Source organism: Seriola dumerili, unplaced genomic scaffold, assembly GCF_002260705.1.
Source record: "Seriola dumerili isolate Sdu_G_001 unplaced genomic scaffold, Sdu_1.0 BDQW01000331.1, whole genome shotgun sequence".
Lineage (NCBI taxonomy): Eukaryota > Metazoa > Chordata > Actinopteri > Carangiformes > Carangidae > Seriola > Seriola dumerili.
Genome location: NW_019174586.1, coordinates 7,225,204 through 7,251,252, shown reverse-complemented (window position 1 = coordinate 7,251,252; position 26,049 = coordinate 7,225,204). Strand labels below are relative to the sequence as shown.

The 26,049-nt window shown below is 40.0% G+C and overlaps 1 pseudogene; it reads left to right on the top strand.

Moving 5' to 3' along the window:
* The window catches only part of LOC111232590, a 193,267-nt pseudogene that overhangs the window by 135,559 nt on the left and 31,659 nt on the right, over window positions 1-26,049 (top strand).

Below are 26,049 nucleotides of genomic sequence, written 5' to 3'. Positions count from 1 at the left end.
TCATGTCCTGACAGGGACACAAGTGTTTGTAACAGATTTTATGGAAATCCACCCAGCTGTTGAGACAAACCTTGTGGTGGCACTGTATGAAAAGTTTGTCTAAAAATATCCACATGGATAAAGGAACACCACCTTCAATAACTTGTGTTTGTTGAACACAGAAGATAAGGAACTTAAAAAAAATAATCGCATATTAAATCGCAATATTGGTAAAAAAAAAAAAAAATCAATTAGAATATTTTCCCAAATCATTCAGCCCTAGTCTGCACCCATCTACTTGGACGCAATCATACAGGCTTATGCTCCTTCTGGGCCACTGTGTTCCTGGGAGGAATGTCATCTGGCATTGCCATCCCTGCACACAAGGCAGTCACAGTCCAGTCCGTTCTCGTCTGTGGTTCCCCGATGGTGGAACAAGCTACAGAACACTATCAGAGCAGGGCCGTCCCTCTCTATCTTCAAGAATCTTCAAGGCTCATCTCTTCCTAGCACATCTAACACGCTAACATCCCTAACTAGCCCTTACAATGCACTTTTGGTGCATTTCTTTACCTGATCTCCTTGCACTTACTGAATAGATGTAGTACTTTCACCAAGGTCTCCTACCGCAATGGAGCTTTAGTGATGTCCCTCACTTGTAAGTCACTTTGGATAAAAGCATCTGCCAAATGAGTAAATGTATGTAATGTATGTATGTAGAAAAAAAAAAAAAATCATGGACCGTAGTGTCTGAAGTGGAGGACTGACCGACTGACCAACACTGACATCCCTAGGAGAAAAAACTGATGCCACTCTAATTTTCTGACAACGTAGCAAAGCAATAAACAGGCTTTGGCCTCGGCACTGGCACAGGAGGAGGAGATTGTGAAGCTGTTGGCAGCCAGGGAAAAGAGAGAAACATGAAAAGCAATTTTGTAGAGTGAGTTTAANAAAAAAAAAAAAAATCAATTAGAATATTTTCCCAAATCATTCAGCCCTAGTCTGCACCCATCTACTTGGACGCAATCATACAGGCTTATGCTCCTTCTGGGCCACTGTGTTCCTGGGAGGAATGTCATCTGGCATTGCCATCCCTGCACACAAGGCAGTCACAGTCCAGTCCGTTCTCGTCTGTGGTTCCCCGATGGTGGAACAAGCTACAGAACACTATCAGAGCAGGGCCGTCCCTCTCTATCTTCAAGAATCTTCAAGGCTCATCTCTTCCTAGCACATCTAACACGCTAACATCCCTAACTAGCCCTTACAATGCACTTTTGGTGCATTTCTTTACCTGATCTCCTTGCACTTACTGAATAGATGTAGTACTTTCACCAAGGTCTCCTACCGCAATGGAGCTTTAGTGATGTCCCTCACTTGTAAGTCACTTTGGATAAAAGCATCTGCCAAATGAGTAAATGTATGTATGTAGAAAAAAAAAAAAAAATCATGGACCGTAGTGTCTGAAGTGGAGGACTGACCGACTGACCAACACTGACATCCCTAGGAGAAAAAACTGATGCCACTCTAATTTTCTGACAACGTAGCAAAGCAATAAACAGGCTTTGGCCTCGGCACTGGCACAGGAGGAGGAGATTGTGAAGCTGTTGGCAGCCAGGGAAAAGAGAGAAACATGAAAAGCAATTTTGTAGAGTGAGTTTAAGTATGTGTTTCAGCAGTAGCATTACACTAGCTTGACAGTTATTTTGTATCATTTCATGTTGTTTTCCAGTTGGTTGGTTTGTAAACTTGGTTTGTGATTTTGGTCCAAAATATCTGACATGTCAGAATTTTGATGCAGCCCATCTTTCAGTCAGAGACAGCCAAGAATCATAAAATGTAAAAGTTTCCTTAAGAGAGTGACACCTTTTCTGTTTGTGAAAAAGTGAGTCAACCCACTGTGTGTGTAGAAATGTGTATTTTTTTCTACTATGGGTTTTGATTGTATGATGTGACAGTGTGACTGCTGCTGCAAAAGAAAGGAAAAGAAAGCTCTCACTCACTGATTCTGATGGAAGTGACATGATGTGACATGGCAGTTGATGATTCATGTTGCCGATTTTATTTTTCTTTCAGTTAATCTCCAAAGCTGCTCTGCTGGAAATATACACAGGTGACAAATTACAGGAAAAACCAACATAACCAAGACGTAGTGTATTAGTAAGGTGTTGGGCCACCACATACAGCTTCACTGTTCCTTGACTCTGATTCTACGAGTCTCTGGACTCTTTCTTCCAAAAGATATTCCCTCATTCAGTGTTGTGATGACGGTGGTGGAGAGCGCTGTCTAACACATTGGTCCAAAATCTCCCATAGGTGTTCAACAGGGTTGAGCTCTGGTGGCTGTGAAGGATACAGCATATGATTCATATAATTTTCATACATTCAATGGCCCCTCATGTTGTATGGATGGGGGCATAGTCATCTGGGAGAGACCACTCCCATCAGGATAGAAATGTCTCATCATATAATAAAGGTGATCACTCAGAGCAACTTTGTTTTGATTTGCAGTGACCCCTCCCTCTAAGGGGACAAGTGGACCCACACCATGCCAAAAAAATGCCCCCCACAGCATAACAGAGCCACTGGCTCTCCTTAGTGTAGAGGTCAAACATCCAGGCCTGTACCTGTTCTCTTGGTGTACACCACCAATGCACTTGCCCGCATGTGGAAAATATGGTGACAGAAGACTCATCTGACCATATCACTTTCCACATCTCTATAGACCAGTGCTGATGGTTTTTGAATCACCGACTTCTCATCTTTGTAATGAGGTGTTTATGCACTGCCACCCTACTATAATATCCCTCTCTGTGTAATTGGTGATGGGCTGTTCTTGCTGATGCAGTCTGATCACGTCCTGTTTTGACATTCTCAGTCACCTGAGGAAGACTTGCCCTTCTGCTTTCCTTACATATCGCATTATTGCACGAGCATCACGGTCATCAAATGTGAGCTGTTGACCACAATGTCAGACTCTATTTACTGACGTCTTTCACATAGATCTAAATGCAGATTTCACTTTAGTCACTGTTCAGCCAGTGAGCCAGTTGAGGCGTCTTCCGTGCCCCAACAATGAACCCTCTTTCAAGGTCACGTAGATCTTTTCCTTTTTCCACCCTGATACAAAATCAGAATTAACTGGGCATGATGGGTTAATTGCTAAATTGAACTATGCAGTGCACCTGTGTGGAAGTATCTGCAGTTGTTATGTTTCCTCACTCATGTATTCAGGGTTTTCTTTTAATTTGAGAGAAGTCACAGTGATTGATTTTATCTGCAAAAATAAGAAAAACACAAATCCTCAAAATATGCCCAGAAATCCAATCTGCTTCACTGCCACACATTATGTTAGTGGTGAATTGAGCTTGGGTGCAATTTTTCTGATAATACTTGCTTTTTTTTTAGTCCTGTTTATAATTATCTTATTGACACATGGGTGAACTTTTTGCATTATTGTTATTGGATTATTGGAAGAATTAAACTAAAATATGTCTTTTTAAGATGTGCTAAAAACAAATTTTACACAAACACACATGGGCTTCAACTGAGATGAGTCGGCTCTGCTCCTAATCAGATTAGTTCTTACTCTAAATACAAACTTAATTTGCCCTCAGACAAAATTTCAGCTGTGAACAAAACAGAACAAATAAACAGCATTTCTTGCCAATTTTGCACATGTAAAAGGATATCAGTCTGGAGTATGACAGGATTACCATGGCAAAGCAAGTGGAGCAAAACAGATAAAGAAAGTAACAATACAGAATTGTGCAGGTGTAAGAGTAAAGCACATACATACACAATAACTGAGCCCTGAGCAGTCAGGTCACGTCTGTTGATGGTAGTGTGCTGACCTGAGTTCAGAGTGCAAGAAGCGGGGCAAGCAGGGATGTAACCCTGGAGATGACTTTTTGTCTGATCTCAATGTTTTGCTGGGTCAGATTTAATCCTTTGTAGAGAAAGTACAAAAACTAACAGAAAACCTGGATCACTGACACAAATACGATCACGTTTTGACAGATGGGGAAAAAATACATTATTGATAATTATTTTTATAAATAAATTCTGTACGTGTACGTTAGGTGAGTAAGCACATCTACACAGGTCACAGGTCTCCATGCTTAATTTTTAAATTCTGCTCATATATCAAATTTTCAGACAACTGCATACTTATCAGTGTCAGTATCAGGATGTAAGCCATATCCCCACCAGTATGAACTGTCAGTGATGGTGAAAAGTCATGCGTTTACAGAGTAACAATAACATGCCTGTCCATTTTCTTACTCACTCTTCTCCCACTTGGTTGGAAACCTTTCTGTTACAGAAGAAGCCTTTTGTCTTCGACTGAAATGAAGCTGTTCTTTAACTTTATTTATCTTGTTGCACCTCTGATCTCAGTGCAATGGCCAACAGTTAGTATAGCAATACTGAGTTAAGGACATGAAGTTGAGCTCAAACAAGTCAGATCTGAATTTTGAACAAATTGACAAAGTGCTCACAGATTTGTGGAGTGTACATTGGGTGTGCCAGTGTAAAACTGATTTACACCAATATAAATACATTTTGTTTATATAATAAACACAAATTTGTAACGTGTACAACAGATATGGCAACTTCACAGAGCATATCCATATCAAAGGAGCACAATATGCCACTTTGTCCCCTCACCAGCCCCAGCCCCCTATAGAAGTTGGAATTTCATATGTTAAGAGGTACTTCGCCTCTGGAGTACTACAGAGAGATGCTGGAAGTTGGGATTTGTATTTAAAAAAAAAAGAAAAAGAAAAGAAATAGATAAATCACAAAAGAGAGGTTTAGAAATTAATAAACTTCTACAGACTGTATTAATGACTAAAATCAACAAGACAAAAGACAAAGTGAGTCAATGAATCTTTAGTTTGAGTGAAGATTCTGAAAGTATTTCAGGAGCGGCCCCTGCACCTTTGGAATTTTTTATTTGAGTTGTACTGAGCGTGGGTGGGTGGGGCAGCATCCCTCAGTCAGGCGTGCATCATTCTGTCCAATATTGCCAAAAATTAAATGCAGGATCAAGTAAAGAAGGATGGGAGAGATGATTGGGACTTAAAAGATGTGACTTAAAAGAGAAAAGCAATAGAAACCAAAGTGTTTAAAGTAGGCCCATACTCTCACAGTGTGCCAGACAACTGAACTATTAATTGATTTATTTGGAGGGAGAAGGAGTCAGGATCCAAGTAGTGGTGGAATGGAAACGTTTTTAACAGAATTCAACTCCATTGCCACCCATGATGGAGAGCTGGCTTAATTATGAAAGTAAGACAAAAATGTAAGGCAGCGTATATTGGCTGCCCAATAATTAAAAGTGGTAATTAGGCAGTGCCATGCCTCCGACATTTTTAGATTTTTGAAGATGGACTTTATTTAGTGGAGGGCACTCTAACTGAGTCTAAAGAGTCAAAGAATGATTTTAATACTGAGGCAAGTAAATTGAACAATCTTAAAGGAGAGGTTAGTTTACTCTGACGTAAGCACCTCTCCATTCACAGGGAGAAGTTTGCTTTTGCGTAAATTTAGTTTGTATCCTGAGAAGTGGCTGCATTGGGTGAGTATTGATAGCATGGGGGGTATGAAGGGATCTGTGTTTGACATGAAAAGCAAAAGATTGTCTGCATAGAAAGACACTTTATGATCAACTCCCTTCCCCCAAATGCAGGAAATATCCTTACAAGCATGGAACAGGATTGCTTATGATTCTATAGCAAAAAAATCTAGAAGTAGTGGACTGAAAGGGCACCCTTCATGAGTTCCTCTTTATTCTGGTCACTGTATAATGTTAGCAAAGTTGGCTAAACTACTCGTACTTTTGATCTAGTTTACATCTTGCAATCTGTAGCTGGATATCTTACCTTTACAACAAAAATGCATCTGATCAGCCAAAGCAAATCTGGAGGCAACCTGGGAATCACCATGTTGTTGACCTCAAATGCGAAACCTAAAATGTCAGACTTGACACAGGACATGAATAATACAGCATGTTTTTCTTGGTAATGTCTTTACATGAAAAAACAGATTAAGCCCAAACAGACGACTCAAAGAGCATCACTTTGACGTACATCGCAACCTTCTCAATAAAAGATTAGTGACTCAGAGCTGACTTGATTTGGGTACAGTATTATTATTCATCTATGCTGAACATTTTCCAACCATGCAGCAATGTTATTACAAATTGCTGAATGTTCTTAACCTTAAGGCAACCATTAGTTTCTACTCATTTCAGTACAATATGAAAATTATCCTGCTTTAGAATCCTTTCTATTACAGTAAAGTGCAATATAGCTTGTTTTTGTCATAGTTTACTGATGCAGTGTAATGCGCATGAAAACTCTCGAAAGGTCTACCACATACTTGTGATTCTAAACCATGAGAGGCGGTTACTGAACAAAATCAGACCCAGAACACAGACAATATGAAAAACATGGACATTGTATAAAGGATATGTTGCATAACAGTGTCGCTATTCAGCAGCCAGCTATTGTTTTTCTATCTCAGCAAATACAGATAAAAATACAATTAGTGACATCTGTGAACACCCCAGACAGATACGGAGATAGCGTTTTAATGGAAAACAGCATATCCTGGTACGCTGTAGTAATAATTGGATCAGATTTTATGGCTCTGTTTCTCTTTTGCTGCTTCCTTTCTGCATCACTTATCTCTCCCTCACCATGTTATCCATCTTCCTCTCCTCCACCTCACCTGAAGAAGTCATTCATCGCTCTAGCAGCCTCACAGTGTTTTCATTATCACCTGCCTCCTCTCTCTCTGTCACCTGGCTAAAGACAGATGTCAGTGCAAGCAACAGGAGACAGAGAACGCCAGGAGAACCACCACAGTATCACAGCTCTTCATCTTTATGGCGTTTAGTTCAGCAGCATCATGTCACTGATTACTTTTTCCATCTTTTCCAGTACTCTGCTGCATAATAGTTCTTCGAACTAGATTTCCAGAAAACACACTTCATGCCAGTCCTCTTGAGCACACATTGCATCAGTGTTTTGTCATGCTTTCATTTCAGTTTTGTCTCAGTCAAGTTTCTGTCACTCATGGGGATGGAGACTTGGCATGCACGCCACTGCGTACACGCGCATGCACACAATGGCATCCTTTCTCTGATGCTGTCTGCTGCAGGTGCAGAGGAGACTCATGGGAGAGGACAACATATTTCCATTTTAAAAAAAAAGCTGGAAGTGTGTGTGTGTGTGTTGTGAATACTATAGCCTCTGTGAAATGTCTTTGCGATGATACAGGTCATCATACAAAAACTAAAGCAGAGGAGAGAGGGAGACAGAGAGAGAGTGTGTATGTGTGAGACGGACCGACAGACAGACACCAGGAGAGATAGAAAAAGAGAGAGAATGAGAAAAAGACAACAGACAAAGTAAAAATAGTTTAAATATTCATGTTTTCGTTAGATGATTTATTCATGAGTAGCTGATATATTCAGTTATTTATAAACTGCTTGTGTGTCACCACTGTTGACAGAAGTGTTGCTCTGTGTTCAAGGATGAAGTACACAATGTAAAATGGAACATGAATCAGCCAGCATGTGCTCAAATGATGCCACAGTAAAGGTTATCAATGACTGAATAGTGGTTAGGAAATAGAAGCAAATTAATTTAATGTGTGTGAGCTGTGTGTCACCGCAGCTGCTGTGTTACTCTGTGTTTCTTTCCCGACTCCAGATTTTTGACCCCAGACTCGGGCTGATGACAGGCACTGGCCCCATAAATCCCATGATGCCCGGCCTGGGCCTGGCGCCCCCGCCCCTCTCCCAGGACGTGCCAGTTGTCAAGGAGATCATCCACTGCAAGAGCTGCACGCTGTTTCCTCCCAACCCCAGTAAGTCATCACTGCTGTTGTAACAGATAGAAGCATCACAGCAACACTGCGAGCTGACCCATCTTCAGCGAGCCTGGTGCATGTTTTATTTATCGATGCAGTGGTGTGCATTATCTATGACTTATCTCTGTCCTCGTCCTCACACTTGGGCTCTGGAGAGACACACATATGCACCACTGAGCCAGATATTGTGTCACAACGGAGAAGAAGTGAGTATTCTCCCTTAATGTCACCTTTAATACCTCTTATTACCTCTACCCAGCAGAGCGTAGCTGATTTGCATTCGCGTTTCATCAGGACGGAAGGAAGGGGAGGTAGGGGAGGGGAGGAATTAAAGGAGGTGTTAGAGTGTGTGTATGCATCTGGGCGTGCACTTGTGTGATGTCTGTGAATGTATAATTGGACGAGTGACCTCTGAACACATGCCGGGCCAACGAGGTGATGGACTCTGTCCTCCTCTAAACTCATCTCACCCTTATCACCGTGTCTTTTCTTAATCTCTCTTCACCCCCTCTCTCTGCTCTACTATACATATAATAATCCTTTTTTTTCTTTTTTCCTCTTCTCTATCATACACTGCATCTCCTCTCCTGCCACCTCCTGTTTAAGCGGTCAAATCCAGTTAATTACCTGATCACCTCTGAGTCTTCCAGCTACGAGCTCCAGGTCAAAAGGTCTCTGTCAGACTCTGTCTGTTATATCCATAGACAGTGTGTACAAACACTCTCTTTTGCACACACATACCTGGACAGATACACATACAGGTATCTTATATGTGCACCAGACTTTGTCCCTCCATATTCTATATTTTGACATGTTTGTGCATCATGTTCTGAAATGAACCATATCCTTGAACTTTCACAAACTGTGGTATAAAATTAATGATGAATTAAGGATAATTAATATGTGGCTGGTCTTTTTAGCAATTTACACACAGTTAATTTGTCATCATTACTTAGCTAGCTACAGCACTGGCCTCTGTGGGCCAGCATAGGTGATTCATGGTAATTAGGTTAATCTTTCCATTGTGTTCTGAAAAGATAAAAAGAGATTCTTTTTTCTTATTACTGGAAAGCGAGCAAGTACTCCTCCTGAACCAGGAGAAAATGTTGGCAGCATGTGTTGGCCATGCATAATAGTTGGTCAACAAACATTAAACAGCCAGTGTTTTATAAAACTGAGCAAAAGAGGAGTGGAATAGGAACTGAATACTGCTCATATTCTCAGTGGTCGTTCAGTCCAGTCCCCCTTATGGCCTCCATAAAATGCCACTGTAATTTATGTGAATATGAAGGACAAATGTATGATTTCATATTTCAAAACATTTTCCCCGGTAAAAGATCTATACAAGGTTGGGTAATAAGACAGTCCATACTTGGAAATGATTTCCCTGTAGAATTTATAGTGTGCTAACTTTCTCTTTAATATCTCTGGTGGTATGGGACCATTGTGAGTAATGCCGCAATATGGAACTGATGATATTTTGCATCAATGTGATGCAGTTCCTTGATTTTTCAGGTATTTAAATCACTGGATTTAAAGGGGTAGGTAATCTTTTTCAGAAACATTTTTTTTTGTTATATTTCTTTAAATTCTCTTAACACCCCGTTAGCAATGAATAAATTTAATGCTCTGGAAATAAACAGAAAAAAACCTGCCCTCTGTTACAGTGGCAGGGCTGTAAAAACTCCTTCCAATCAGCCAATCATTGCATTTGAATGCAATGATTGGCTGGCCTACCTGTTTGTTAATCTCCCACTAGCGAGCCTGCGCATACTCTGGCCGTGCACTCGCGTTTACTACTGCGCATGACTGAAGTGCTTCGGGGTCAAACAAGCGGCGGTTGTGGCTAAAGAAGAGAAAAAGGTGCACAGGAATGGCAGCGAAAGTACTACCAGTTCCACCTAAGACTTTGACTTCAGCAGCGGCTTGCACTCGTAAAAGGAAGATGGTAGCAGAAAAAGCTACAACCAAAAAGAAATTGTACAGTGGAAGAGGCCAAACAAAAGTAAACATTGGCGTCTCTTTTCAACTATGGCGACAACTGAGGGAACAGGGGGTCTGAAAAGTGATGTAATGGTAGCTGTATTTCTGTTAGACAGGTAATTATCTTGTTTGTTTTGCTTTGGGAAGACAATATTATTTATTATGCAATATTTAATATTTATGTTTTCACAGTATGTACTTTTATTATAACATTCAACTCAAAGAGGGAGATAATTTCAGGTCTTACTTAAAACTAATTAATTTACTCCTACTCAACCAGGCAGTCAGCTCATTTTCATGTTCCCAAATTTGGAACAATTTTTTATGCCTCTGCGCCAGCGACAGCTAGAGCTGGAGGCATATTGTTTTCGGGTTGTCCATCTCAGATTTGCCACAAACATTTACTAGGACTGGAGGACAAACTGATTAGATTTTGGTGGCTAAAGGTCAAGGTCAAAGGTCATTAACTGAAGTTAATCCCTTCAAATTTGGCACAAACATTCACTTGGACTCAAGTACAAACTGATTTGACTTTGGTGTACGAAGGTCAAAGGTCAAGATCACAGTGACCTCACAAAACAATATTTAGCCATTACTCAAGAAATTATGACAAAATTTCACACAAATGGTTAATGTTTTCTTCGTCTCTGCATAAACAGGGATGTAACCTGAAACTAGTCTGAGTGGCAGAGGCATTCAACCATGAGGCAGTGACTCTAGTTTTCATTTGTTTTAAATTAGATCTTCCCTAAAGTAGCTCTTCAATCTTTACTTTATAATCTTGTTTTTGTTTTCATGCCATAATTTATATTTTTTTAATAGTGTGAATTAGTTTTTTGTTATTTGTTTGATTTGTGACCCACATAAATAAACAAAACTAAAAGCTAACCGGTTTCTTAATTAATTTTCAGTTACTGTGTTAAGATATATTAATATTGTGGAATAAACAGCAAAAGTAATCTCCTGAGAAGAAAACATTTCCTGGTGAGCATGGCCATCGCTCGCACTCCTCCTTCACACTTGCATTTTCTAAATAATTAAACATGATCCTGGTGTTTACTCCCTCTGGGAGCAACTTTCTCCCTTCTTTTATAGAAAACTGTCTAGAGGCTTTTTTTTTCCCATGGCAGCCTCACGTCAGATGAAGAACGCATTAAGTTCAACCTAGACTATAATGAGAGCTCCTCAATACAACCAGTGGGGGAGTCATGCCTTTGATATCAAGGGTGTTTGAGTTCAATGTTCACCCTTAGTATAAAGAGTCACTGTCATGGTTAAATGCAAACAGAAAAATTTATGTCAGGTTATAAATTAATCAATAAATCTTTTCCTTGACATTTTTTAGACTTTTACATGAGCTATGCCAGTGACCTGGGACCACTAGTTACCTTATACAGAGTTCATTCTTATCCTAAGGCTAAATGAGGTGCTTGCCTGTTAACTGCTCGACTTTAAAGCACGAGAACATGTCACAAACACTCATTGTATGACTTACAGTAAGGTCACATTCTTTCCCAGAGTGAGCACTTTGACTTTCTTTTTCCTTTTTGTTTTCATGCAGGGACAGAATTGAAGTTGCTCTTAACTCCAAAGAGCCCTGTTGCTAAATGGGTTGTTTTTCTAGCTGTTCATAAATTCAAGCCTTCACTTGTCTTTTTACTGTGTATATGACAAAAGGTGTAAAATAAACAGCGAAGAAGCTAAAGAGAGTTTAAAAAAAAAAAACAACTCATAAGCAGGGATTCACATGCAGCACATTCGCTGCTAGGGTTAAGGACTCCATCTCCATCTATGGGCCACTCACACTAAAAATTTCAGCACTCGTGCCACTTGTAAAGCACTTTGGATAAAAGCATTCACCCAATGGCATGTTAAGATATGATGTGGCGTACCCATTAAGCTGCTTGAAAGAAACCTCTCACTTTAACCCTTCCCGCCATCTTCTCTTCAACAGCTCCTTCACACATCTCTGGGAGATTTTCTGCCACTGTTTCCTTCTCGCTCATCTTTTCTCTCATACCTCTGTGTCCTTGCATTAATTTGCTTCTCTTTATATCAGCTTTATGGAAGCATGCAACAGACAAGAGTGGGTCTGAAAGATAGTCTTTAGAGAAAGCCAATTTACTAACAACACGAAAGGGTAGCTCTTTTTTCCTCTTTTTTTTTTTTTTTGCTTTTGAAAGGTGTTGCTATTGCCTTCTACAACAGGCTATCAAAACTGTCCTTTGAGCCCAATCGGGGGACAAGACCAGTAGCAGACATTTTTTTAAGAGAAAAAAAGCCATCTAAATAACAGCATGTCAGGGTAGGAATTTAACACGGCAATTGAGTTGAACAGATGGGAAGACTTTCACCCAGAACTGAACAGAGCTATTGAGGATATTTTTGGCTCACTTGTGCGGGTTTCCACCGTAATCGAAGCCACTGGGGGTTCTCTAAGGGGGTAACAGCAGGGTAAGGCTTCAACACAGACGACAGCACAGGAGGTCACAATAGAAGCTGACATGCATCTTTCTTTAAATTTATTTTTGAAAGTGGTATCATAGGGTGTTTGTAAATGATGTGTGTGTGTGTATAAGTGAAAGGGAACATAACACAGGAGAAAATGCAGGGAGAAATAGCTATTAATGTAGCAGAACAGTGTGTTTTTTTTTTTTTTTCTCAAATGTGAGTCAGTGCTCTATTTCCCAAGGTATTTGCAATGTGTCTGGCAGGCGATAGCAGTGAGTGTGTGTGATGGGGATAGAGGGCAGCAGGTTACATATGGTGGCTATCACAGGAAGCAGGACCCCCAGCAACTCCACCTCGGACATTTCATGCAGCTTCCTCCTCGTTGACCTTTAACTGAACCGCACAGAAGCTCCATGTCTCTCTCTGTGGGGCTGTCTTTAAAACAACGTCTTTATCTCTCTGTTTCTCCAGCATTTTTCCACTTAAATATTCATGACCACATTTGTTTTTGGAGCTTTATTTATTTATTTTCATACCTGCACCAATTAGTTAATTAATTGATTAGTAGATCAAAAGAAGATTGCTCTATTTTGATAATCTGCTAATCATCTCTGTCAATTTTAAGCAAAACTGGCAAAATATTGATGGTCAGAATTTGCTGCTATCCATCATCTGAGATCCCAGTGAATTGAATATTGGGAGGGTTTTAGAGTGTTGGTTTGACTGGACCTTTCATATCATCACCTTTGGGCTCTGGGAAATTATGAACTGCTGTTTCATAGACTAAATGATTAATCAATTAATTGAGAAAATAATCAGCAATCATAACAAGAATTGTTAGTTGAAGCCCTAATCTTTTCTTTCTTTTGCTTTTGTTTAAATTCTATATAATATGTAACTAATATTTATTTTATAAGCTTCATAGATCAAGATCCAGATCTCTTTGTTTTTTAAATGGGTTTGAAAAGTTTCTGAAAATCAAAATACACAAAATTCTAAATAAAAGATTTTGTTTTTTTTGATAAGTTTAACTGTGAAAGAGTTGATAAATTTTCAGACGATTGACTCACTAATGAATCGTCTAATCGTTTTAGCGCTATGCAATGAAAGGAATTAACGTGACTGTATTAACGCATTATAGGCCATTTTCACGGAGGATGTTTTGACGTGTTACAGAGGGAAAAGCACAAGTGCAAATAATAAAATAATGATGGTTGAATTTCATTTAGCTGCTTCAGTTTCAGGGCCCTGGTATTGTGTGTGTTGTCTGACTTGAATAGAAGACACATGCTTTTCCTACTATGACAACTCAAAATGTCTGTTGAGAAAAAGGTTTATTGTTATTTGTTGCCTCAATAATGGGGAAAAATGCTTAATAGTATCAGAGTAAACAACAAACGCAGGTCACCAGTTTTCATGTACACACAGAGTTAGTCTTCTTCTTCTCTCAATACAGAAAAACTTTGTCTCTCTGTGGTGTTTTCTCTTTGGCTTTGTCCATGAGTCCCATACACACGGACACAAATCCGTATTCATCTCCGGCCCTTTAATGTTGAAGACCTACATTTCATTCACTGCTTCAGGGAATTACTCTGTGAGTGTCTTTAATGGTCATCTCTTCCTCGGGCTCTTCTTTTTCCAACACTTTTTCATCAATGTCAGGCTTGTCTGTCTGTAATTACCCTCAAGTAAAAGACCAAAGATGCCCTTCAGAACCTTCCTGTCTACGTGCCTACATTTCTAAAAGGTCCTCAGTATGGATTTTATCCTCCTTTTAAAGCCAAACATTTGGTAATATAGTCACATCTCGAGTGTTACTGGAAAATAATTGTTGGTTTTCAAAGGCAGGCTTTCATGTAGCACGGATGTCAGCCAAACGTCAAATTGTTACCTTGTTGTCCTTTCATATTGTCCTCCTCGCTCATCAGCCAAACTCTGTCAGAAATTGTAATTTAATGCTGAATCGGACAATGAACCGCAGCATGTTTTAGCTGACTGCTGAGGTAAAGCCAGGCAAACTATCACCTTGGTGCTGTCCTAGAGTGTGTGTGTGTGTGTGTGTGTGTGTGTGTGTGTGTGTGTGTGTGTGTGTGTGTGTGTGCGACTGAGAGAGCAGCAGTGAGTATGTGCATGTTCCAGTTTTAATGCCATCATCATCGGCAAGGTCAGGGGACGAAGGCATTTGGGCCGTGTGCCAGAGAAAGCAGTGACATGAGGAGGACAAAGCCATAAAGTACCTTTGATGTGTTTTACCATAACTTTGCTGTAGGCTCGCCAGCGTTAAAGCTACAGGATGGGATAATAGCTCTTCTTGGGCCCATAATTTAAAATTTCATGTCCAACCTTTTGAGGAGTGAATGAAAAATACACTGCATTTTTCTCATTTAGGAGATGATTGATGGAAAGTTGTATGATTTAGGCCGCAGCTTTATAGCCATGGGAAAGCGATTTCAGCTGCTCAGAGTGTACATGAATGAGCCCCAGCCTATATTTCAACTCTTTTCACGAAACTGCAGGGTCCACTTTGTTCTTAGTGTCAGTAGAAAATGTCACAGGTGCTGTCAAAGGCCTCTGTGACCCGTCTCATCGAACAGCCTCACAGCCATGCAGAGATACTCCCCTCTTAGGTTTTTGAGTAAGTCTCACCTTTCTAACCAATCAGAGAGGCCAAAGTCTGGTGTGGGAGCTCACGGCTGTCAATCAATATGTGCTACTTGCTACTAATCTTCAAACTAGTATAAGCTGCTGGAAGACGTTGCTATGGGTAACTCACAGGTTAGGAAGCATGGATGGATGCATTAAGGGAACTAGATACGGCGCCACCACTCAGCCTTGCTACCAATATTTCCCATTGTCCACTTGCAGTTGACAGGACTCGTCAAACTACGTCTATCATGAATTTTTAATCCATAGATGTTTTATATTTGTAAAACTTGTGCAGTGGGCCATGCACCGTGAGAGCAAACCCGGATTTTAGAAAAAAACATTTTCATGCAAGCAATTATCATTCAAGTGACTGGGTGCCATCTTTGAGTCTGGTATTCAGTTCTTATAACACATCCTTTATAGCAAGCTCCCAGTTCCTGTATTAGCTGATGGTGTGCATGTGTGGAACATGTCCACATCGGATAGAAATGCGTAGTGTGTAGTTGCTGTGTTTTGCTCACTTTTTTTTTAGTTTGTAATTTTGGGAAATACTTCTTTTCTACTTCCTCTATACTTACTGCCTGGCTTGCTGTGAGTCAGATGCACCCACGTCCTGATGTATTACCATGGTTTCTTGACATTTCTCAGCATCAACAGTTTAATAGTAGTTTGTATTTGAAATCATGATTAAATATGTTATCATAAAATTAATCTGTGGTTAAGCTCTGGTTGCTTTGCTTTCACACCACAAAAGAACTGAGTTTGAATGACGGCTTTCACATCAACCTAAATAAACCAAACTAAACCGCATATAACAGCTTTACTAAAAATAGAGCAGTTTTATTGTAATTGTTAATACAAAAGACAACAAATGTTCAACTCCAAAGCCCAAACTTTACCTGAGCACTCTGCATTAAAAGTTCAATCAACAAACAAACCAAAAAACATTCATTTGACTCTTTGCCAACCACATTAACACCAAACTTGGGTTCAGCTTTATTCAATATTTTCTAGATTACATAACAGTGGTAACATCATCTGTCATTTTCCCAGTTCCCTCTGTGCAGACGTCCATGGAGAAGCCTCATCTTTCTGTGATTAGTAATGTCTGTAACATCCTTTGTCCTGTGGACCAACCTCACAAAAGGATCAACCTCTCTCAGGCCAGAAGTGTTTGAAATCCCTGCTCTGGATGGCATAACACGATTATTTCTGTAATATTAAAAGGATTCAAGCATTGTTATTCTCATATAAAAATTCTCCCCCGCTAACCTTTTAGTTTGAGTTTATTGGTCTATCTGTTCTATCATCTTCCTCTACCTCAGACCATGTCATTATAAGGCGGGACAAGATGTGGAACTAAATATGCTACAAATGTCAAGAAGAAACACTTTGAGAGGTAGAAACTACAGATGCAATTTCCTTTGATTTCTCCTGTAATATTATTTATATACAATTTTCATTCCTGTACTGTGGCTTAGATGTAGAGTAATTTTCAAGCACTCCCTTTCATTCATTTGATGGCCACGTTACAATGCTATATCATGCACACACTCGCTTATTGAGAGAGGAGACACAGTCATTATAAACGCTGCTGTTGCAGCCTCATATTTTACTTTTTAATATATTTTCATAAGGTTTTTTTTTTTGGCTTTTTCACTCTTGATTCCTGCTGTTGTATGGTTTCTGTTGAAGTAGAACAGGCAATTTTTTCTCTCTTGAAGAGACAGAAATGAATTAAGTTGAAATGGCTTTTACTTAGAGTAGACATGACCCACTGAGAGAATGTTTTTTTTAAACCATATTTAACAGGATGTTGTTAGTGCCAAGCTGAAAAAGATTGTGATTGACTGAATTAATGGAAAGCAAAATAGAAATTAAGCCACAAACTACAACGGACTGTCTATCCTATAGGAAATATAGAAGAAAGACAAAAAGTATTGCCTTCTTCTGAAGCAATGCAAAGCAAGTCCATCCCACACAAGTCCACCTGGACTGAAATTGGAAAACTTGACTAAATCTATGTGGATTTACTCAGTTTAACCCTGAAATACTCTGAGGTACAGTTGATCAACAATTTGTAATGGTTGTTTAAACTCAGTGTGTTTAGATTTCCTAAACTTGCCCAGTTTTACCAAATGTGCTACATGCAGCTGTGATTTGTGACACGAGATCATTTCTATTTGCTCGCAAATAAAAACACCATACTTGCAGCCCATGCATGAGGATGTAAGAGTTGTGTGATGTAAAATTTAGTAAAAGTAAACTTTATTGAACCCGAGGGGAATTTTGTTTGTCTTGGGTGCTACAGTCTGTTGCATAAAACATAAAGAAATCATAGAAACTTAAGAAGCATTTGACACAATTCTAGACATTGCTTCCCATAAAATAACATCTTATTAGCATAAAAAAGACATTTAACTATAACGAGCAGTAGTATCCAAAGTGTGGACAAGAAGGCAAGATGGACACTTTCATTTTTTTCTGAGTCCTCTAAACATAAAGGATGAAACGACTTGTTGTACCTTCAATTGAAATAACTGTCCTTCTCTTTTCTTTCTTCCTTCATGTTTGACAGACCTTCCTCCTCCAGCCACGAGGGAACGCCCTCAGGGAGCGCCCTGGTGGTCTGCCTGAAAACGCCACAGAGCAGCTGATCACGGACGTCTTTGGACAGCGTGGGGATATCGCTGCCATCAGAAAGAGCAAGAAGAACTTCTGTCATATCAGATTTACTGAGGAGTTCACTGTGGACATGTCTCTCCCCCTCTCTGGTGAAGTGTCTTCACTTTAAAACTAGTGTAAGCTCTAATCCACATTTTCTCAGGTAGAATACGTAAACTCAGCCATCTGTCTCTCGTATTGTTGGTTGCGTTTTTACCAAATCCTCACTGCTTTGCAATGAAAACCCCAACCAACCCCTCCAATTGAGTTTTTAGGTACATATTGGTTTACATTGGGCTTAAAGGTCAGAGGATGACGGCTTTCTTTCCTCCTCACCTAGACAATATTGAATGTGTTGAGACCACATCTATTGACAGTACACTGGTATCAGAACACCCCCGACCCTCCCTCTGTGCCCCGGCACTCTTTCACCCCAGGTGGAGGAAGAATGATGAGCTGTTAACCTTTACTCTGATGGAAATGAAAGGCCTGATATCTATCACTCAGCACTACAATTCACGCATTCACCAGGGGCCATATGACAGATGGATAAATAGATAGGGGGATGCATGGACAGATAGATGGAAAGCTTGCTGCAGTCCATACAGTTTGTTTGGAGGTGAATGACACTGGATGTATAGTTGAAGACATGAGAGAGTCAGGAGGCCAGAATGTGACCAAATGAATAGATTATAATTTATGCATCTGCTACTGTATATTAACTTTTGGTGGTTGTTTCTGTCTACATTTGTGGCCTAACGAGTAGTATTTATTAGAATATGAGAATATCTCTGTTAATCAATTATCAAATTAGCTACAGCACCTGGAGTTTCACATGATTTCATCAGTTTTTGCAGAAGCACTCTCCCACAGGGTCACTCCACTAGACAAATGAATTTTCTCACACTCAAGATCCTCCGGCCAGCGGGATGCTGCTTTATCTGCTCTTTTAAAGGAAGAAGTCTTTCTGCTCGTTGTGTGACTTCAGCTTATGATTTTTTTATTTTATCTCCACCCACCAGCTTCTCCTGCACAGATGCCTTAAATGTCCCCATGTGAATTGCCGGCCATATATTCCCTTCTCACAAAGCTCATTTAAAACACCAGCCACTGCAATAATACCCTCTGCATTATTTAACGTGTGTGTGTGCCTGGGTTTATGTCTGTGTGTGATTTCATCTACCTGTTCCCTACAGTACGACTGGAACTGTATGCCCATATGTTAGCCACATGACAGACCTGTGTAGCTTTCTCATAAATACTATTTTCATTCACTGTGGCCTCCTCTCCCACAACACACACACACGGACACACACATTCACACGGAGATACACATTACAGCAGAAACAACCTAAAACTCAGAGTCATAGTCTTTCTTCTGCTTGCACTGATATCCAGATTTATCTTTTTCCTCAGATGGGAGTGTGTGTTCATGTGTGTTTGGAGGGAAGGCTGGCGCAGGGCTTTCTGAGCTCGTTTAGACCAATCAATTAACAAAACAAGAGTGACTGCACTTCACGCCCACAAACAGGCAGTGCAATGAGCTTGAGTGTCAGGTGGGAGGTGGTGGGGTGATCCAGGGTTGCCACTGTAATTAGTGTCTCACATTGTTGTACATATAGAGTAAAAGGCTCGAGTGACATACTCAGCTCTTGTCTGTCTAAGTGTCTGTCTGTACACCTGGAGTGTTGCTTCGATGACAGGCTGCGTAGATCAGGTTGTTCCTTCTTATCTGGAGGAAAATGAGGACGAGTTGATCAGTTCAACCTTGTCAAATACCTGTGTGTGTGTGTGTGTGTGTGTGTGTGTGTGTGTGTGTGTGTACTTTTTTTGTCTTCTAATCTGTGTATATCTGCCTATTCTGTCTGTGCTTATCTTTGTGTATCTACTGTGCATCTGAATCAGAGTAGGTGTTGATAGAAATGTATATATCACCTTGTCGCCACTCTCATCCAATCAGTGAAATGTCCCTATCTTCCATATGCTCTGTTTTCTCTCAGTCTCTACTCTCCATCCCTTCCCTCCCGCCACCTCACCTTCTTAATTTCTCTCACTTCCTCTGAGGTCATCGTATCTATTTGAGCTCCAGCACAGGCAAAACAGACAGTGGCCGACTCCACGTGGACCTCGCCCAGGCCAGAGACGACCTCTATGAGTGGGAGTGTCGGCAGTGCGGCGCAAGATGGAGGAGGATCGCCTCCGGCAACCTTCCCATCATCCACTACTCCAAGCACGAGCGCGGTGAGCTGGGAGAAGAGATCAAAGGTTGGTAGACAAACATGAAATATGCATACATGCCAAGTGTACTTGTGCGTACAGGATGCATTAACGGTGGCCAACTGGACATGAAAAAGTTCTGATCAGATTAAGTTTGGATGACAACTAACAACTGTTATGATAAACAATTAATCTGTAGATTCATGGACTAGTAATTACGTCATTTTATAAAATTTCAGGATATAGTGGAAAATATCCATCACAATTTCCTAGACCCCAAGGTTTGAAGGTATGAATTATCAGTATTGGCACTAAATAATTTTCTGTTCAGTGAAAATTTAATCTGTTGTAAAACACTCTAATATGGGGTAATCAATATATAAACTGAGCAGTGGCAGTAACTATTAAAAACACACTTGACAATTCATTAAGTGTCCCTTAGTGTCTGCAGACTGAAAATGCTCAGTGTGGTTGAGTAAAGGTCAGTGTTCAGAGCACATTAAAGCAGACGACAGGTGGAAGGAGCTTCTGGGACTTGAGAATATCTTGTTGAGCCTTGTGGATTCCTAATGCAATCAAACATCTGTGGCAGGAGATTCCTTATTGATCCCTTGTGACACTCCTATCCTTAGCCTTTCATCTTCACTTTAACATCAAAGATAGGAAAGCTCTCGAACCTCAAATAGCTTAAGAGATGCACTAAATCTGAAATGTTGGGGAGATAGATGCCTGATGTTTTTCTTGAAATTGCTGATTTATCTGCTAAGTCATGACCACCATCCTCATCTATGTGAGCTGATCTATCTCATCTCAAATAGATGAAACCAGCCAATTTGTTCCTGAACTGGAACTTGAAACTATCTGAATACAGAAGTAAAAGCAGGACAGAGCAAAATTAATTGAGAAAAATCAGCGGATGATTTCACAGGAAAATAATATTTTTGCCTAAATGCTGCACTTTGAGGGGATTCCCCAGTAGCTCACCTGGTACAAGGTGTACCTATATACGCATATTATGGCTGACTCCTTACTGCAGCGGGCTGGGTTTGAATCCAGCCCAGGCCCCTTGCTACATGTCATCCCCCTTTCTCTTCCCCGTCTCTCTCTACTGTCACTATGAAAATAAAGCAGAAATTCCAAACAAGTAATCTTAAGAAAAAGTGAGATGTTTCACAGATTCTCAGCATGTATATGTTCTTTACAGCTGTCCTCACAGCTCCTTGGGGTTGACAATGGTAACCCAATAACACACTTTGCAGCAAAGTAGTATCATTCTGTCTGGTGAAATTATTATACTTATATGATTTCCCGCAAGTTTAAAGTGACTGCACCATCTGTTCCTTGTTAGAATAGCTCTGACTTATGAATAAAAAGAAAAATGCAGATAAAGGAAGCAACAGGAAGTTTATTTATCAGGTATTTATTTCTGATAAGTCAAGATAATATATTCTTATATCTGAATTTTTGTATTAATGTTCAGGTAGTATCTCAGCTAAAGACCCATTAAATGAGAATCTGAATCTCTCTGGCTTCTGGCCATTGTCAGTGATCGAACACCACTAATATTCCTCCAGATTCTCTATTAATAATGCTGCTGCGGGGGGGCATGTATTATGAGACCTGTGTCTGCGTATTAACAAACAGGAACACCTCGAGGATTCATGAGCTAACACCTTGATTCAATATCTGTAGCGGCGATAGATCATCATTCATGCCAGCCATCTGATGGACCCCACTGTGCGTTTATGTTTGTGTGAATGAGTGTGTGTGTGGTTTGGATCGACAGAGTGAAATTGAGAGCATCTGCAGAACCCGTCTTAAATAAATATAAACCTCCCCAGCTGCTCAATCTGTAAAGACGCTAAGTAATGTTTATGTGTGTGTGCATGATGCATGTGCACCACTCTGCATTATGTGTGTGTTGTTGAGGTCTGACAGAGTGTGTGAGTGTGTTTTGTGCTGATGCCTGTGTGTGGGAGCGTATTCTCTCCAATGCTGCTCTGACTTGTAAGCAGCACGGCGAGGCAGCGGAGGACAGGACAACCACAGCAGAATAACAACAATAGAAATCAATAAAGTCTCTTGACATCATCTGATTATTCACCAGACAAAGCAGGAGTACAGCTAAACCTGCACTTTGTAAACAGCGGCTATACAACACGGTGCTCACCCTTACTGTAGAAATTTCGTAAGGGCTTTTTACCAAGATATTTCTATTTATCATTGATTTTACCCGAAACTGTTCTTCTTATTTAATCGCCTGCTCTCTCATGTTGAGCGTTTAGATATTATCGTTTTTTTTTGTCCCATCATTTAGTTCATCCATTCTGTTCTTTTCCATGGCGGTAACTGATCTCATCTCATTATCTTCATTCCCTCATTCTCTCTTCTCAGAAACTCTTGCACATGACCTGCAGACGACCCAGCAAACAATTAGAATAGATGTTGCTGAGCCAGTGTGTGTCAATTATACAATAATGCACAAACATTAATTACATTTTATTATTTATTAATTAATTATTATTATTTATTTATTTTTATTTTTTTTGCCCTCTTTAATTGTGCATACATTGTGAAGTGTTCTCTTCATTTGATCTCGTTTGAACTTGATACCTCCTGCATTTTCCCTGATCAACAAATAATGAGTAAATTTTGCAGTGGCAGTTTTTCCTTGCTCCTGTTGACCCTAAGTCTTTCGTTCTGTCCCCTCTTGGCAAGACAGAACTTTAGTTGGCAGAGGCTGTTCTGTTATTGTACATCTGTGGTATCGATTTTGGCCTCATTTCTCTGTCTCCTGTCCTCTCTTTTTACTTTCTACTTTCCTCCTATCTTGGTGAAATGATTGAGAGTTTGTAAAGGCAGCACTTTTTCTAGCCTCTCTTATGTAGACGCCTTTTTCCGTCACTTTACTTCTGCCCAGATGACAGTTAATACACTGAGGGGATTTTTTTTTTCTATCTTGCCATGCTCATATTGACCCTGACTCTTGCTCTCTCCACCTCTTCTGCTCCCTGTTCTCTTAGATGACAGTAAGTTTCCTGAAGCAGTGCGTGTGTTCCTGACCTGGCTGGAACGAGGTGAAGTTAGCCGCAGGAACGCCAATAACTTCTACTCCATGATCCAGTCCTCCAACAACCACATCCACCGGCGGCTAAGTGAGAAGAGTCAGCAAGAGAAGGAGATGGAAGAGGCCAAAGAGAAGTTCAAGACCACAATGGCTGCCGTACTGGCTCAGTGTGAGTCCTGCCTGCTCGGTCACACAGTGCATGTATATGTAGTTTCAGAATGGCAACTTATAACCCTCTGATGATTCTTTGCAAAAAGCAACATCATAAGTTTCCCGTGTTAAGGAAACACCTTTCAAAACGAGGTTATGAAGTGCTTTGCAGAGCATGACAAGACAATGCTGAAAAGATATACATATACTTAAGGAATAATATAGATACTGTAGAAACATTTAAAAGAGATTTAAATATATATAAACACACTATAACATGGCTTTTGAATGGGTATTGAAAATGGATTTTTGAGATTTAAAGCCCCTCTAACACATACTGACTTTTTAGTAAAATCAATCTAAAACTCGCAGGTAACTTGTGAAGGGGAAAAGAATTGGTACAAAATGTTTAGAACCTTTTTGATTTGGTTATCAGCTTCACAGCCGTATTCATTTATCAACAGGAGGCCTGTCTGAGTGAGCCATGAGTACTGGGAGTTATAATAGATGAGTTGTTGGATAAAAAAGAAGAAAAAAAAAAAAAGCAAATACTTTTATTTCAAGGTCATGAAAGAGAATCTCTTGGCTGCTGTCTGTCCCCCAACAGACTGAGATACAATTATTGCGTAACTGTTGCACCATAATGCTAAAACACAGATCAAAATGAAAAATCACTGGAATTAGTGGTGACATGCTTAACATTAATGAACAAGAATTTTAAATTTGATTTTAGCAGGCTGGGTCATATGGGGATAAAATAAAAGGGTCTTTGATTTAAACTAAAGCAGCTGTTATGCCTCGCTCCACAGTACATGCTTATGTAAAAGGTGCAATGGTGAATCCTGCTGTATCTGCAGACACCAAAACTGTTTGGATCCAGAAATGTTGCTACTTCCCACTTGACCCACCATGAAGGCTTGACCAAAATCTCACAAGGCCCTGAGTTGGCAAATTGGGTCTTAACATGGAAAATTGGCACAGGCCCCTCGCTACCAGTCAGGGAAACAGGATATTACGAGAGTATTTACAGGTTAAGGAGCATGTGAGCTCTTGCGTCTCTCTTGGTCACACATACATGCACTCGGTAAACAATTTATCCTATGTCACAGTCCCCGGAGAATAGCACTCCGTCTTACAGAATTTGCCATTCAGTTAGTGCTATACTTGGGTAACAGGTGCAATCGACCACGCTATGCTGCAGTAATTCCCCTGACACTCTGCAGTCTGCTGTTCTATCACAGGTCACCGCTCTATACACAGCATATCAAATGCTCAAATATCCAGTGAGAAATACCATGACATAAATACACTCTAACCCGCACGTTTCACACATACACTTAGCAACACACACAAGGCCTTGCTCTCTCTCCCTGTCACTTCTTTCTCTCTTTCTCACACACACAGAAAGCAAGCAACACTTTACATTAATCATAAAAATAATAGGATTTGTTGCAAGTGACAAACGTTCCCGGAGCCACTTTGTAAAAGCTCACTGTAAGACAAAAATAAACTTGAAGCAGATTCTGTCCTTGTTATAGCTGATGTAAGGTGGATTATTTTTATGAGCAAAATGTTTTAATTCAACCACACAAGGAAGACCTATACCACATCTGCAATGCTGCAGTCCTACATCTAGTTCTGCTAGCTGTAGTCATAACAAAGGCACTGCCTGCTTCTGAGCATTATAGACAGAAATAGAAATTTAGCGATTAATTAATCACAAACCTGTTATTGATAGTGACTATATAGCCTGGCTCCTTACTTCTGCATGAGTGTCCATATATCAGATTTGTTCAACAACTGAAACAGGTCTGGTGACGTGCCTGTTGACAGCTCTTTCCCCTTAACAATGGTTATGTAGCAATAGCAAAACTTACAAACAGGTCCTTTAAGGTTCAATAATTATATTAACAAAAATTAAATTACAACAAAGTCAGATTACAAGAAAAGCAAAAAGTATGTGTAAAAAATGCAAAATACTTACCTACAAAAAAAAGACTTACATATATAGGGCTTATTTGGAAAGAGATTGAAAATGCATTTTTCAATATAATGTATGTATTACTGTATCCAGTATGAGCAAGTCTTTGGAGATATAAGGTAAGTTTACCTTTTATCTCTTGCCTTCATTCAAGTTCTTTACCTTTATGTCACACAGCCAAGTCAACACTGTGTTCTCCTTTTTCCATTTATCTGATACATTACAATGTGTAAGAAAAGTATGACATGAAAAAGGAACCAAAAACTGTGAATGGCTCCGTTGAATGGCACAAAACAACAACAGTGAGGATGTGTCACCTGAAATCACTGTGCTGCTCTGTTTGATGCAAACCTACAGTATAAGCCTTTTTCTATTGATAGCTACTCATGTTGTATTGGTTTCAAAAGGGCAGGATTGAAATGGGTTACGGCCTCCTCTGACTTTCTCTCCCTTTTCCTTTCTCTCGTTATATGTCTTTATTTGTCTCCGTCAGTCACACTCACTCATTCTGGTCGTTCTTTGTGTCTTTCTCTCTCATTAAAGGCCATCCACATCCAACACAATAATCCATACAAACACTTATTTCTATTCATGAGTTTGTCTTCCGCTCACCGTAGTTCCACCCATGCAAATGTCAACACTGAGATTGGTCTCCCATGAGGCGGTTTTACACACCACACCTGTGAACAAAAGACACATCCATATTTACCAGGCTCTGCTTTTGTCAGAGCTTCTGCCTACCACCCAAGGACACATTATTACAGACATTCACACTTCTGTCACCTTGAATAGAATTACCTTTATAGTAAAGCCCTGGAGGTACCGGACATGTGGAAAGAGGAGCATCTTGCTTATGGCTGATGCGCCGCTGTTTTCTCAACTGCCTTCTCGCAACTCTGTTTTGTGCCCTGAGTATTCTTACCAAAGTAGTAGTAATAGTAGTTTCCATTTCTAAAGCATCAAATGCACTTTTGAATGTATATGATTGCCTATATTTATTGATGATCATTATGAAATTAATATACAATCATGC